The 16,255-nt window shown below is 43.1% G+C and overlaps 1 protein-coding gene across 4 annotated transcripts in view; it reads left to right on the top strand.

The window, feature by feature from the left end:
- Aff3 (ALF transcription elongation factor 3) overlaps nt 1–16,255 on the top strand; it is a 493,397-nt gene that overhangs the window by 126,496 nt on the left and 350,646 nt on the right. The gene's annotated exons all lie outside the window — the stretch shown is intronic.

Here is a 16,255-nt window from a genome sequence, read left to right as displayed (position 1 = left end):
TTAATTTTTATGCTGCTTCTCCCATCCGTGCTGTATTTGTAAAGTTGAAGTCTCAGAGACCATCTCCGTCTCCACTTTTCAGGACTCTAACTTACCCCTGAGTATCAACAACCAGGACATTTTTATAAGATTACTTAAAATCGGATGGTGGAGTGGAATGGCTTTCAGTATCCGCAGATGTTAGTTAAACTTTTCATTTCGTTATCTTTGTAGTTCTCTGTGCAGTTGTGAGCAACAGTACGTGGAGGCCCTCCCCCTGTTTTCCTGCAGTGCTAACATCTTGCATCTCTGTAGTGCAGTATCACAACCAGGATGTGGGACGTTAAGACAGTCCAAACACCAAAGAGTTCCCTCATCACAAAGATCCCTCAGGGTGTCCCTGCATCACAGGAACAAATCCCCCATGGTCATGGAGCATACTTCTTTTTATATACTGTTGAATTGGCTGCGTCAATATTTTTATGGGGGATCTTTGCATCTAATACTTGAGCTTTTCCTGTTTTCTAATATAAGCACGTAGTACTATGAATTTCCCTTTCAGAATTGCTTTAGCTGCATGCTGCATATCTTGATGTGTTGTATTTATTTATATTCATTAAGTTCCATTGATTTTTTTCTTAAAAATTATTTGTTTGTCTGTTCTAATTTGTTATACATGACAACAGAATGCATTTTGGTCCACAGTACACAAATGGAGCACAATTTTTCATTTCTCTGGTTGCACACAAAGTAGAGTCACACCATTGATGTCTTCATTACATGTACCTAGGGTAATGATGTGCATCTCATTTCACCGTCTTTCCTACTCCCATGCACCCTCCCTTCCCCTCCCTCCCCTTGGCCCTATCTAAAGTTTCTCCATTCCTCCCATGCACCCCCATCCCCATTATGGATCAGCATCCACTTATCAGAGAAAATATTCGGCCTTTGTTTCTTGGGGATTGGTTAACTTTACTTAGCATATTTTTTTTCCCCAACTCTATCCATTTACCAGCAAATGCCATGATTTTTTCTCTTTTAATGCTGAGTAATATTCCATTGTGTATATATTACCACAATATATTTATCTATTCATCTATTGAAGGACATCTAGGTTGGTTCTACAATTTAGCTATGGTGAATTGAGCTGCTATAAACATTGATGTGGCCGTGTCCCTGTAGTATGCTGTTTTTAAGTCCTTTGGGTATAAACCTTGGAGTGGGATAGCTGGGTCAAATGGTGGTTCCATTCTAAGTTTTCCAAGGAATCTCCATACTGCTTTCCAGTTAGTTGCACCAATTTACAGTCCCACAAGCAATGTATGAGTGTGCCTATTTCCCCACATCCTCACCAACACTTATTGTTGCTTGCGTTCTTAATAACTGCCATTCTGACTGGCATGGGATGAAATCTTAGAGTAGTTTTGATTTGCATTTCCCTAATTGCTAGAGATAGTAAACATTTTTTCATATATTTGTTGATCAGTCATATATCTTCTTCTGAGAAGTGCCTGTTCAGGGCCTTAACCCATTTATTGATTGGGTTGTTTGTTTATAGTGTTAAGATTTTTGAGTTCTTTATCTCCTGGAGATTAGTGCTCTATCTGATGTGCGTGTGGTAAAAATTTGCTCCCATTCTGTAGGCTCTCTCTTCACCTCACTGATTGTTTCTTTTGCTGGTTTTTAGTTAGAAACCATCCCATTTGTTGATTCTTGATTTTATTTCTTGTGTTTTAGGAGTCTTGTGAAGGAAGTAGGGGCCTAATCTGACATGATGAAGATTTGGGCCTACTTCTTCTTCTATTAGGCACAGAGTCTTTGATCCATTTTGAGTTTTGTGGCCTGGTAAGAGATAGGGGTTTAATTTCAATTTGCTACATATGGATTTCCAGTTTTCCCAGCACCATTTGTTGAAGAGGCTATTTTTTTCTCCAATACATGTTTTTTGGCACCTTTGTCTATTGAGAGATAACTGTATTTTAGTTGGTTTGTCTATGCGTCCTCTATCCTGTACCAGAGCAATTAGATGAAAGAAATTAAAGGGATTGGAAAAGAAGAATTCAAACTATCACTATTTGCCGACAATATGATTTTATACTTAGAGGACCTGAAAAACTCCAACAGGAAACTTCTAAAATTAATAAATGAATTCAGCAAAGTAGCAGGATATAAAATCAATACCCATAAATCAAATGCATTTTTGTAAACCCATAACGAATCCTCTGAAAGAGAAACTAGAAAAACTACCCCATTTACAATAGCCTCAATAAAAAAACAAAAAAACCCTTGAGAATCAACTTAACAAAAGAGGTGAAAGACCTCTACAATGAAAACTACAGAACACTAAAGAAAGAAATTAAAGAAGACCTTAGAAGATCTCCCTTGTTCTTGGATAGGCAGAATTAATATTGTAAAAATAATCATACTACCCACAGCCCTATACAGATCTAATGCAATTCCAATCAAAATCCCAAAGACATTCCTCATAGAAATAGCAAAAGCAATCATGAAATTCACTGGAAAAATAAGAGACTCAGAATATCCAAAGCAATCCTTAGCAAGCAGAGTGAAGCAGGTAGCATCACTCTACCAGACCTTAAACTACAGAACAGTAGCAACAAAAATGGTATGGTATTGGCACCAAAATAGACTTGTAGACCAATGGTCCATTGATTTTTTTTTTCACTTTCTTTGAGATTTCTTTTTTAAACCATGCAGTATTTAGAAGTATGTTCTTTGATTTCCAGGTGTCTGCAGATTGTCCTGTTGTCTTTGTTTTATTTCTAGCTCTATTCCATTGTGGTCTGAAAAAACATACTATATGTTATTTTAATTTAAAAAAATTTTGATGAATGTCCCATGGACACTTGAAAAATATATGTTTTTCTGATATTGAGTGGAGTTTTCTATATGTGTAAGTTAGATCTTGTTGGTTGACTGTGTTCTTAATATCTTCTGTATCCCTGCTGATTGTCTGCCTAGTAATTCTAACTGTCCTTAAAGTGGGGTGTTTAAGTTCTCAGCTGTGAGTGTGGGTTGGTCTGCTTCTCCTTTTATCTGTGTCAGTTTTTACTTCTTGCAGTTTGAGGCTCTCTTGTTTAGTTACCCCTCCCAGTGATCAATGGTTTCATAATTATGTAACATTTTTCTTTGTCCCTAGAATTTTTATTTGCTAAGTGTATTTTATCTATATGTATAGATATTAATGTAGCTTTCTTTACTTTTTTTTAAATTGCTGCCTGCATGGTATATCATTTAACATCTGTTTTCAAAAGTTATACATGATAATAAAATGCACTTAATACATCATACATAGATGGAATATAATTTCTCATTCTTCTGGTTGTACATGATATAGAATCCCACTGGTCATGTAGTTATGTATGTACATAGGGTAGTATCCTTTTATTTTTAATCTACTTATGGTGTTGTGTGTGAGATCAGTTCCTTTTAGAAAGCATATTGGATCATGGTATTTTATCTACTCTGATGATCTCTGCCAATAGGGATTTCTAAAACATACTTCTTTGTATAGATTTTTTGATGGTGTTTCTATATATTACAATACATATATATAACTTTTCACAATCTAACTACTGTCAGTATTTTACTACTTTAGGTGAAATATAGAAACCTTATTTTCATTTGGGTATCTTTACCCTTTCCTCTTTTTAAATGTGGAATTATGTATGTCCTTTATAGCCAGTGTGTATCACATCAGATGGTGTAATATATTTGCTTCAGTAACCAACTTAACTCAGTCTGTTTTTGTGTGTGTGTGTGTGTGTGTGTGTGTGTGTGTGTGTGTGTGTGTTTGTTTATTTTTTTTTTCCTGGAGTTTCAGGGGGTTTCTCTGTTCATTTTTTTTTCTGTTTAAAGAATTTCCTTTAGCTGTTTTTTAAGGGTAAGTTTGCTAGAACAGATTCTTTTTTCCTTCATTTAAGGATGTCTTTATTTCTTCCATCATTTCTAAAAAATACTGTCATGGAATATAGAATTCACAGTTATCAGTTTTCTTTTGTTTTTAACAAATGATATGTTGCCTCTTCTTGGCCACACGAGAAATTTACTTTCATTTGAATTGTAACTCCCCCAGAAGTAAAACGATTTTCCCTCTTGGCTATTTTCAAAGTGTTTTCTTTGTATTTAGTTTTCAGAAGTTTGATTATGGTGTGTGTTAGTGTGGATTCCTTTGAGTTTATCCTATTGGGGATTTACTTAGTTTCTTTCACCTGTGTGTTTTTGTCTTTCACCAGATTTGAGAAGTTTTAGCCACTAATATTGTTACTACTTTGATTATTCACTTATCCGTGTTTTCCTCTCCCCCTCTGATGATAAGAGATAGATCTTTGGGTATGGCCCACAGGTGCCCGAGGCTCTGTTTGTTTTTGTTTGTTCAGTCTGGTTTCTCTGTTGATCAGATTGAGGGAATTCTGTCCTGTGTCTTCAGGTTCATGGATCCTGTGCTCTGTAATCTCCACTGTTGATATTGATTCTTTCCAGGACATTTTAGATTCTGTTTTAGTGTTTTTAATCGCACAGCTTCAGTTTCACCCACTCTTACAACATCTGTTTTTTTTGTTTTTTCTCCTGAGATCTTCTGTTTCTCATTTGTTTGGGGAGATTGTTATCATTCTTTGTGAAGGCAACCTTCAAGTCCTTGTCTGATAATTTCAGCATCTGATCATCTCCATGTTGGCATCTGTGGATGGTCATTCCGGTTTGATTTCCTGGTCCTTGCTGTATCTTATATCTTCTTGTGCTCTCTGTTATACTGAGGCTCACTCTTTTTAGTGGTATTTTGGTCTGCTTGGCTTATCATGGGTTGCTGCATGTAGAGCAGAAAGGAGGTCCCCAGGCAGGGTGCCCTGTGTGCCTCGAGGTGGGGAAATGTGTGTGGTGGGTCTAGCCCTTGGGGAGGATGCAGCTGCAGAAGATGTCTTCCTGTGGCATATTGTCAGTGGAGTGACTGATCCATCTCTTTTGCCAGTTCCCCCTCACCTCGTGTTGAGCTGGGACTCCTTCTCACAGTGAGCTCACCAAAGCTGTCACCTGTTGCTGTAAGTTGTAGGTTGGGATATGCCAGGTCTGGGTTACCTTCTTCTAGTGTCTGGGCAGTCATAAGAAGTGGAGGCCCTCCAGTCCTGGGGTCCCCACCCAATTTACCTGACACTCTACCTTTGAGACTTGTCTCTTGGTTGCCTCCTGTGGCATTCCCAGGCTTATCGTTGTGCTTAGAGAGAAATGAGTCTTTCTACACCGCTCTGTTCAGACCAATGCTAACCCATGGGTTGTTCCAAAAATATACCGGAGACACCGTTTTCATGGATCTGCAGAAAACACAGAGAAACGTAATTTGCTAAAGCTTTGCACCTCAGGTGGACTGGCCATTTGGAGATGAAGAGCTAAAAGAAAATGGCAAAGTGAACCTGCAGACGTCTCAGGGCAAAGTGTGATTAATTGCCAAGTGTGTGATGCAGACAAGGGGCACTGGGGCTTGGAGCAGGGGACGATCAATACACCGCCCGGCCTGACTCGAGCAATTAATAACCACAGCTTTTCAGCCGTGGTGATGCTCACAGGATATGATCTTCAGATGAAAGGAGCCTCTCGCTGGTTGAACGGAACAGAAACCCAGCAAGTATCATCACAGAACGGGACACCTTCCCCCGTGGGATGGGATCCCTTCTTTACCATCACCGCGGGAAGCTCTGTAGAGACATCAGTGGGGAAATGTAGGATGGGAAAACTTGGGGACAGTGGCTTCAGAATGCCCACCCATGGTGACTGAAACTCCAGAGGCAGTGACTGAAAAGTTGGAAAGGTATCTGGCTGGCTTAGCACGGTTCTGGTGTTGAGAACAGGTAGCAAGCCCACCACGGGGAGACCTGAAGCATTGGATGGTGCTACCTGGGTCACAGGTTTGGCAGCTGCATCAGGACGGCTGGGAGGGTCAGACCTGATGGCCCCCTTCTTTGGTATGAGCTGCTATTACCCAGTCCTCTCTGGACTGCCCTAGTAGGGCCGCTGCCCACCGCCCTGAGCTCTTGGTCCTCTTGGGAGGGTCACAAAGGGCAGAAGAAAGGAGGGAGGTAAATGTAAAGGAGAAGGATACATCAACGGCATGCTCATGGAGCACAGCATTTGATAGAAGGGAACGTGTTTGGGGCTTATTAGGAGGATAACAGCCCCTTAACACATTGTGGATACAATGCAAAATCCCAGCAGGAGAGCCCTGAGTTCATCCATATGGTGCTAGTGATTTTCTCAGAAAACATAAAAAAAATAATTGTAAATGGTGATATTAAATGAAGCATCAGAAAGACTTACTTTCCTTTTAACCAGTAAATGTGTAAAGTTGTATATACGACTGGAAATTTCTAGTTGAGTCTAAAAACTCATACTAGAGACCAAACTATATTATAATTATTTTTTTTTTATCATTTCACACATTAAACAAAATCAACAATAAGAGCTGAGGAGGTGATTGCTCGGGTGTTAATTAATGCCCACCCAAGGAAGAAAGGGTTTATATTATTTTTTAGCATACATTTTTATATTTCATTTACTGTAAAGTCTTGATCGTGTTGCTTCATTACTATAATGGAAAATCTCAAGAAGCTGATAAACCAGCAAACAAAAGACATGGCTTTATGTTAGCGAATTCTTCATCAATTTGTTCCATCACCAAATATTTATGGATCACAGCTGTGTCAGATAGACGGTGGGCATGTAACTGAGCAAGCCCTTGGAAGCCCCCTGTGTGTCCCGGTTCTCTGCTCAGGATACTGTTAAGTAGCTCTAGTCTTTCCTGGGTGTGATAGAGGTTGTCCGGGGGAAGCTAACTTGGATTTTAAAAAGCAGGGAACATACTGTGAGCCTGCATATAACAAGAGTGAGCCGTGTTTACACCAGGCAGAAAGGGAGAAATATGTGACTGATTTGCAGAGGAACAACACTGATCATCTATGTATTTATGCCTCACACTATTTAAAATGTGAGTTCCTTTTCCCATTCCAGAGAGCAGGCTGTTACAGAGTGCTTGCAATGTACTCGGTGGGGAGGGATCGAGAGGAAGATGTTGGGGGACTTCATTTTCCTAACCATATAACATTCTATTAAGATGATGGATTTTTATTTTAATTATAAATATGCCTTGGAAGTATGCCGTAGAGATGCTAATCTTTCACAACTTTTCTATGACATGCCGTTTTCCGGGCAGAAGTCAGACTTCCCTTGGTATTTCAACCACCCTGGGCGTGTTATTTTCTGCTTCCAGCCCTTTGTTTGTCCCGCTCTTGGTGATGAGGCTCCTGTTCTAACCCTCTCCTCAGAAAACCTGGGGCTGTCTGCATGATCTGCATCCCTCAGAAGTGGCCTCTGGTGGAAGGCGGTCCTCTCCACCTGTAAGTCCCAGTGACTGTGCTTCCTAACACCACTTGGTGTTTGGTCTCACCTCTCCTCCCTTCCCGGCAGACTCCTGAAGGGCAGAGACGGAGTCCTGTCCACCTTTGTGGGTCCTCCTGCTGTAGGACTGTCCAGGTGGACCTGGCTCTGTAAAAATCTCCTGAACTGTTCAAATCAGGGCCCTGCAGAGTGTGTGTGGGATCCCTGCTCCATCCCTCCAAGCCTCCCAGCGGGGCCACCTGCAGTCCCCGAGCTGTCGCCATTTCCGAAGGCTTGGTCTTTCCCGGGCAGTATCTCTCTTGCAGGGTACCTAGAGCTTAAAACAGTGCTCGTTTCGGCAGAGGACAGGGTCACAGTATTTTCGACAGCTTTCCACTACCGGGACCAGAAGACCTGTCAAGAACAGTGTGTAGAAGGAGACGTTTAAACCCGGGGGCTCCTGGTTTCAGAGGTCTCAGTCCACAGAGGGCCGACTCCATTCCTCGGGGCTAGAGGTGAGGCACAGCATGGTGGAAAGATGTGGTGGACGGAAGGGGCTCAAGACACCGCACCAGGAGTCAGAGAGTGACTGAGCTCCGCTCACACCATTTAAACCCCAAGCCACCTCCAGTGACCCACCTCCTCCGGCCACTCCCCACCACCTTCACTCAGTGAATCCCACCAGGGGATTAATCCACTGATTGGGTGAAGGCTCTCACAACCAGGTCATTTCTCCTCTGAACCTTCTGACACTGTCTCACACCTGAGCTTTTGGGGGACACCTCACATCCACACCGTTACCAACAGCCATGTCCCCCATCTCGGGGAGAAATGACGCCCCCGTCTGCGAGTCTTGGTGCCGTTGCTGTGTCAGGCTCCGGTCACCCAGCAGTTCTTCCATCCCTGAGAAGCTGAGTCGCTCCTACAGGCCTCGAGGCCCGTCCCCCAGTGGGACTCAGCCAGCAGCCAACTCTGCTGCCTGCTTCCGATGTCGTGGTCAGCGCGGTGGACACTCACCTGCCGGCCTCACTTGAGATGCTGGAGGTGCACCAGGTGGAACAGGAACAGCCCTTGGTTCCCTGCGGTGGGTGGACGTCCGGGATTGATGCTCAGATTCCCATAACGCGGGAGCAGGGCCAGCCTGACGGTTGGCTTTTCAAGTGTCTGTTTCCCGCTCTGTCACCTGAAAGACCTTCCTGACCTGGAAGGGCCAAGCGTTCCTTTAAAACGTCATGCTGGGGTCAGTGTGGCCTTGTGAACTCGGGGGGACCCGAGTTGCCTGCACCCCAGCTTTTCCACCACCAACCCCATGCACGAGCTTGCTCCTGTCTTCTCCTTCCTGCCTCTCCTGGGACCCCCACACCCGCATACATGAATATTCTCCCTGGACAGGCCACAGAGGTGAATTTAGGTGACATAGCACACCGGGTGACTGTCTCTTGATTTTCCCTTGTTTTAGCGTGTGACCCTCTGGTGTTCAGCTGTCCTTGCTTTTCCTGTAAAGGAGTGATAAATTGTTTAAAAATAACTGTGGACTAACCTCCCAGATTTTGTGAGGCTCTACATGAATTAAGGCATCTCATTGGTGTCTACTTAATGAGGCAGGATGCACGCGTGTGTGCCCACATGCATACATGTGCACACACACGTATGGGCACAGTCTCTGAATGTGAGGGTGCCTTTGTCGTTGTGCACACAGACCCCTTTCCAGATCCCACAGACAAGGGTGTGCTGTGTTGTCTCTTTCGCCCCGAACTCTGTCTGCTGTGGGGCCTGGAATTCACTGAGCTCCACTCTCACCTGTTTCTGCCGACTTGTTAATGAATGTGATTTTTTGTGTGTGGATAGGTGCCCATACTACTTTGTTTTATGTTCAACCTCTATTACGTTGTGGTTCTTATGGCATAAAGCTCAGGCATTCTCTTTAGTCAAGGGCAGCAGTGGCGAACGGTCCTGTTATGTTGGTGGGTTCTTGATTTCCTACTCCATCTCCATCTCAGAAACTCCTTGTGAAGGTTGCTGTCACCACACTCCAGGTAGGAGATACTGCTCCTTCCTCCGTGCTGCTGAAATGCACCATCACGAATGGCGATAGATGATGAGCACTTGGGCCTCTGGAATTTCTTTAGCGGTATCATTTGGAGTTGTCGCAATTCAGCATATTTAAGAGATGTTGTCAAATCAATTGTATTTCTTTTAATGTGAAAGTAAGACTTTTGTTGTCATTCAAAACCATCACAACTTGCTCTTAAAAACCAGATATTACTCTTGTGTCAGTCAGCATATGCTAAGTTATGCTGCAGTAACAATCAGCTGCTCGTTTAGTGGCTTTCGATATTATGGTTTGCATTAAATGTCTGTCACAGCTCCATTTGAGCTGTGCTTTAGGAAATATCCATTCCAGGACTTAGACTTCCTTTCCACATCCGTAAAGGACAGCCCTGGTGCCTGCCAACAGGGTCTTCCTCCTATTTCCCAGCCGCTCACCTTTCAGTTCTTCTCTAATAGAAACACATCAGTTGATTGCTTTTCCTGTAATTTAATGTTCCTGTAGTATTATCGTCACTTGTGCTGACGGTGTAGTTGAAATGAAAAACTACATCTTTAAAAGCATCTTTTGAAGGAAAAAAAAAAAGAACCAAGTAAATGAGGAGGGAAAATAAAATTCATTTGGCTTTTTGAAGGCTCTTCCATGTGTGCACACACTCACACCCAGAGTATAATCCTCAAATTTATTGCTTCCTCTTCCTGTTGCTATGCCTATACATTCCTGTTTTGCCTACAGCCTTCTTTATGTCCAATGGTTAAAAAAATTGACCCTATAAAAATATTGGATATGCTAGCCTCCCCCACCCCAGCAACAGTCTAGAGAGGTTTGTTTGCAACTGCCTATATGTAGAGAATTCTCTGGACTCTCTAAATGTGCTGTAAAAAGGCCAAAAGGAGAAACTTTTATACCCTTTTAAAAACTTAATGCTCCCCGTAAGGACCCTGGGATGGTTTTATGGGATGGCGTCCTGCTTCCTTAAATGGTGAGGAAACAAACTGGTATAAAAAGTTGGCATGATAATTATTAGTAGAACTACATTCTGCCAGTTTCTCTGCAGACTGTTATTTTTGCATTAAAGCTGTTGGTTCCTAGCTATCAAACTGTGCTCAGACGCGACTGTAGGGGCATTTGACATTTCTAATGGGAGTGAACGTCGACCCCGTGGGAAAGAGAAATATGGTAAAAGCCATAGAGTCCAAAGAGTGCTGAAAGTCATTTTTTCTCCTATTTATAAAACACATACTTGAGTTTATGGCAGTGCTCTCTATTAAGATGTTAAACAATCACAAGGATTTTTTGGGATGCAATTCTCCAAGTGTCTCGAGTTCACAGTGGTAAAGCATCACAGAAGCAACTTAACAGTTTTCTGTAAATTTAATCGCTGCCTTGGAATAATTAGGTCGGGAGGATGGAATACTATACATATTTTATTATCCATCAGTTTCTTTTTTAATAGGAGTGCTGTGCTTTGTACAAGTCAATTATTTTTGATAGTTTCTGTAATTAATGCTTAATTGTACTTTATTATCCTCATTTGACGACGTCACGTTGGTGACGGTGGAGCGTTGCTAGATGCTGCGCTTCGTGTGTTCTGCTGCTACTTTCTTCAGAGTCCCACAAAGTTTCAGGATTTGTGTGTTTATGCCCCCACGTATTAGAAAAACGGAAACGTCCGTCTTCTCCATACTGGTGAGTCGGAAGGTCCCCAGCGTGACTAAGGGGAGAAGACTGTGAGCAGCACCTCTCGGTGTGATTATCAGAATGGCAGATTGTTAGCTAAACGGGTTTCTGTATTACCACAGCATTTAATCCCACTGCGTTTGTCTAATGCTAAGTGCATACAAAAGACGTTGCTGACCCTCTGACCGTAGGCTGGATTCTTGGAGGTTTCTGGATCATCTGTGTCCAGGCCTGGAACACATCTGTGTCATTCTGTCCGTGCACATCCCCCGAAGGTCCTTGGACTTAGCATACAAGGCCAGCTGGGCCACCACCTTGGCTGAGCAGACCCCGCTGCAGACTACAGGCTCTCAGGCTTACTAAAGGCTTTTCATCTTCCCAGTGACTCGGTCTCAGTTGCATGGGTGAGAGCTGTGTCTCCTGTGCTGTGAACTATTACCAAAGGAACATTCTAGAAAAGCCCCGGGGATCCTGGCATAGGGACTGAGGTGAGGGACACCAGCTCCTCGCTGGGTCCTTGCTGTACCCTGCCCTCACTCTTCCCATACTTTGTGGCCCTCTGTCTGGGTTCTGCAGTTCTTTCTGTCCTTCTTTGACACCCCCCCCCCATTTCCACATATTTTTCCTGCCTGTGTTGCACAACAAGAGATTTCTTTTTTTCAGCCTCAGAAAAGTTATCACAGTATACCTCTTTGAGTTCCATGGTTAGTCACTTTAGTGCAAGATGGAGTAATACATTTTTTATTAATCAGTTAATTTATTTTAATTAGGTATATATAACAGCAGAATGCTTTTTGATTCATTGTACACAATTGCAGCTCAACTTTTCATTTCTCTGGTTGTACGTAATGTAGCATTGCACCGTATGTGCAGTCATACATGTACCTAGGGTAATGATGCCCGTCTCATTCCACCATCTTTCCCGTCCCCCATGCCCACTCCCCAGCACTCCCTCCATTTTTCCAATGCCCCCCACCCCCATTTTGGATCAGCATCCACTTATCAGAGAGACCATCCGGACTTTGGATTTTGGGGATTGGTCTACTTCGCTTAGCATGATATTCTCCAGCTAAGATGATGGAGTAATAGGTTTTGATGGATTTGAGAAGTGACAGCCACGAGTGATCCTCAGTCTCTAAGGCTTACAGTTGGAGCAGAGAAGGTTTGAAACTAATTGGAGAACACTTTCATCAAAAGTCACATCCTCTCCTAGGTGTTTGCAAGTTGAAATGATGGTTATTTTCTCCAGGGGGGGAAGGCAGATGAACTTTTGTTAGAGTCTGTGAATCTGTCCTAGGTACAAGTGTCTCTTCCATGGAGTTGTTTCCAAGGTCTTGGGAATTAGAGAGAATTGTCTGCAGACAGTTCTTTGCAGCAGAGGGAAGTCTAAAGACATAAGACACCTAACCTAGAGTCACATGCTGCCAGTAGGAACAGGTGGCTTTGAATGTCTGTCCCAGCAGCCCCATCTCCAAACTGTACAGCCCGTAAGTGTGAGGCTACCTTGGCACCTCCCAGGCATAGGCCCCAGGGGTGGGGTCTGCCTGGGATCCCAGGGCTCCAGCATGGGGCCTGGTGTTTCCTTCCTTTTTTTTTTTTTTTTTTTTTTTTTTTGGTACTAGGGGTTGAACTCAGGGGCACTCAACCACTGAGCCCCATCCCCAGCCCTATTTTGGGTTTTATGTAGAGATAGGGTCTCACTGAGTTGCTTAGGGCCTCGCTTTTGCTGAGGCTGGCTTTGAACTTGTGATCCTCCTACCTCAGCCTCCTGAGCTGCTGGGGTGACAGGTGTGCGCCACTGCACCCAGCTGGTTTCCGGTGTTTCTTGAGCACCAGTTGGTGTTTGAAGATCCTGGTGAGAACTCAGGCACTCACTGGGCAGCAGGCACCATCAAGCATCTCACGTACATTGTCTTCCTTCAGCCGCTTACTGACTCTGTGCAGTGAGTACTGCACCGTGATTCCCCATGAGACTGAGGTTCAAGGCGATTTGGCAGCTCACCTGAGGTCACATGGCCAGTGAGTGGGAGAGGCAGCATTTACACCCAGGACCTGTTCTCTGCACCCACCTTCCTAGCCAGCAGGGCACAGGACCCTGTACAAGGGAGCCAGTCCTCTGAATGAGGACCGAAGGGCCCTGATAAGAGAGAATGGGCCGAGTGAGAGGGCTTCGGCCGTCTTGCCCTTTTCAGCCATAAGTAGTAGCATTTTTTTCATTAGGTGGCTATTTTAATAACAAAGTTAGAAATAGTAATAGACAAAACTGGAAGATCATAGAAGGCGTGGGTGGGACCAGAGCAGGGTCACAAGGCAAGGTGTTTCCACGGAGGGACCAGGGGAAAGAGGGGACCCAGTGAAGGCTTAGGACAAAGGACACGGCTGGAGTGGAGGAGGGGAGCTGAACCCGTACCTCTTGCTCCCTGGACACGCCAACCCAGCCACTTCATTTCCTGTCCTCCCCACGCTCATTCTCTAAGAACTTGGCCAGTCCAGGCTACATAGAGGTCAGGAGTCGCTGTCCTATGACAAGATTTCCTCCTAAACTGACCATGTGTAAAATTAGTCTGTGTGCAGCTGTCCCTCCTTCCATCCCTCGTCCCGGTCCATCCTGTTGGTGTCTCAGTGAAGGGTTGGCGTCGTCGACATATCACAGTATTGCAAACACAACGTCATTGGGAAATTAGAAAAATCATGCAAAATATGGGGATCCGTGACGTCCGTGGAAGTGGTGTTGGAGAAGACCCGAATCGGGCAGAGCCTCAGCAGACTTAGCCAAGTGAGTCTAAAGAGAAAATCAGGCAGGACGATGGCATGGCTGGCATTTTAAAAGAAAACACTGAAAGAATGACTAAGGACTTCCATTGTTTTGGCAAATATCATCTTCCATATAGATCAAAAATCAGAGAGATGATCTCAGGACAGTTATACGATTTTTGCCAGGAAAATGATGTTGAAAAATATATATGACTTGATCCATTGTTCGAAAATAGTGCATAAGCTGGGTGCGGTGCTGCAGGCCTGTAATCCCATCGGCTCAGGAGGCTGAGGCAGGAGGATCGAGAGTTCAAGACCAGCCTCAGCAACTTATTGAGGCCCTAAGCAACTTAGTGAGACCCTGTCTCAAAATGAAAAGGACTGGGGATGTGGCTCAGTGGTTAAGTGGCCCTGGGTTCAATCCTGGCACCAAGAAAAGTTAAGCCATAAAATAATTTTACTTTCTTTGTTTTTAGATTTAAGCTTAATTCCCTCTTTTGCAGAGTGGCCTCTGTTTTCAGTAGGTTCATTTTTCCCAGTCCCCTTTGAGCACATGTATGTGTGTGTACAGGCAGGCATATGTGTTTCGGTGAAGAGCATATACATTTCCATCCTTATCTAATTTCTTAAGCATAAGTTTTCTATCTACAAATTAGCTTTTATTTGCCATCTATAGGGAATTTGTTTTAAATTTCTCCAGAGTTTGTCACATTAACAGTAAGGCAAGAAACATATAAATTATGCACAGTTTTAAATTAACATATTGATATGTGAATCGGATTCTCCTGTTGCAATTATGCATAATAGAAATGGCTGCTAACTTGTTGGGTAAAATAGTCATCTATGAATCTGGAATGGTTAGATCTACCCTTATCTTGAGATTCTAAGATAAAATGATTTCACGGATGTGGCAATTTATTGAAAATTTTTTAAAAATTCCATTTAATTTTTACTCAGCCTTATTATTTTCATTGTTCCTGGTAGAAATGAGTCTCTATGATCGTTCACTCAAAGAATAAACATTTCATTGTCTCCCAAGCCCTGGGCTCTGGAGTACAGAACGCAGTGACTTTCCATCACTTTTGCCAAAGAATATTGAGATTCCACACACGTATTTTCATCCTGTGCCTCCTCGAATCTCTGTCCCATATTCACCTACACCTCGTCTCCTGCAGTTCATTTTCCCCTTGTTTTCTGACAGGTTGAAAAATCAGAACAACTAGAAACCCAGTCACAAATGCATCTTGTCTGAGGAAGGACTAGAGAAATGGTCCATTTAATCTTACTGTTATGTTACAGTTAATGATTCTGCATTTTTGATCATGTTAATTATTTGTCCAAACAGAATTGATGCAGTCGCACAGGTAATTAAGATTTAGGTGAAGTCACTTAGTAACGTGCCTGTCTCTTATAAATCAAATTGCTATGTTAGAGATTTGACTTTTTAAATTTTCTTTTTAGCAGCTAAGGGAAGATGCAGAAATAGAAGTGTTGTTCTTTTGTTGTTGTTGTTGTTTGTTTGTTGTTTTTTTAAATACCTGGGAAGAAGAAAAGCTATCTTTGCATGGTTATTATGTGATGATGTGGAAGACATTTTTTTTCCATTATTTGATGTTTGAAACAGAGCTGTAGAAGGCCTGAGAGATGCTTTTGAGTAGAACATTTCTACATCAGATTGAGTTCACATATTTACCCCAGAATTGAGGTTTTTCTCTTGACTTTCAGGGAACTCAAAGCAAACAAATACTGTACTTAAGGAGATGGGTGGAGTTAATTAAATAAAACACTTTAGACCCTTGCATATTAGCAGCTGTAGAAATACCTTAAAAGACTGTGTTAAATACTTGTATAGGGAATTATTGCACTAATACTGGGAAGCCTTGTTTGGTATTTCTCTCTCTCTCTCTCTCTCTCTCTCTCTCTCTCTCTCTCTCTCTTTCTTTCCTGTTGAGAATTCTGAAGCCTAAGTTACTTGCTGAAGGTCATCCTTAAAAAATAACAGAAGCTGGGCCTAGTGGTACACACATGTTATCCCAGTGGCTCAGGAGGCTGAGACAGGAGGATCATGAGTTCAAAGCCAGCCTCAGCAAAAGTGAGGCGCTAAGCAACTCAGTGAGACCCTGTCCCTAAATACAATACAAAATAGGGCTGGGATGTGGCTCAGTAGTCGAGTGCCTCTGAATTCAATCCCTGGTACCCACTCCCCGCCTGCCCCCCCCCCAAAAAAAAGAAAAGTAGCAGAGCCAGGATGTAAATCCCCAGTTATTCAGACCCCCAAATCCATGGACCTGGTCCCCTCGGCTCTGCCATGGCTCAGCCTTCTTAGGGAAATAAAAATCATGCAAGAGACCAGACCCTTTTCCTACAACGAACAGGGTCTTCTCTGAACACACCATGCGACAGATC

Source organism: Ictidomys tridecemlineatus, chromosome 12 (assembly GCF_052094955.1).
Source record: "Ictidomys tridecemlineatus isolate mIctTri1 chromosome 12, mIctTri1.hap1, whole genome shotgun sequence".
Classification (NCBI taxonomy): Eukaryota; Metazoa; Chordata; class Mammalia; order Rodentia; family Sciuridae; genus Ictidomys; species Ictidomys tridecemlineatus.
This window is presented reverse-complemented; position numbering and strand designations above follow the sequence as displayed.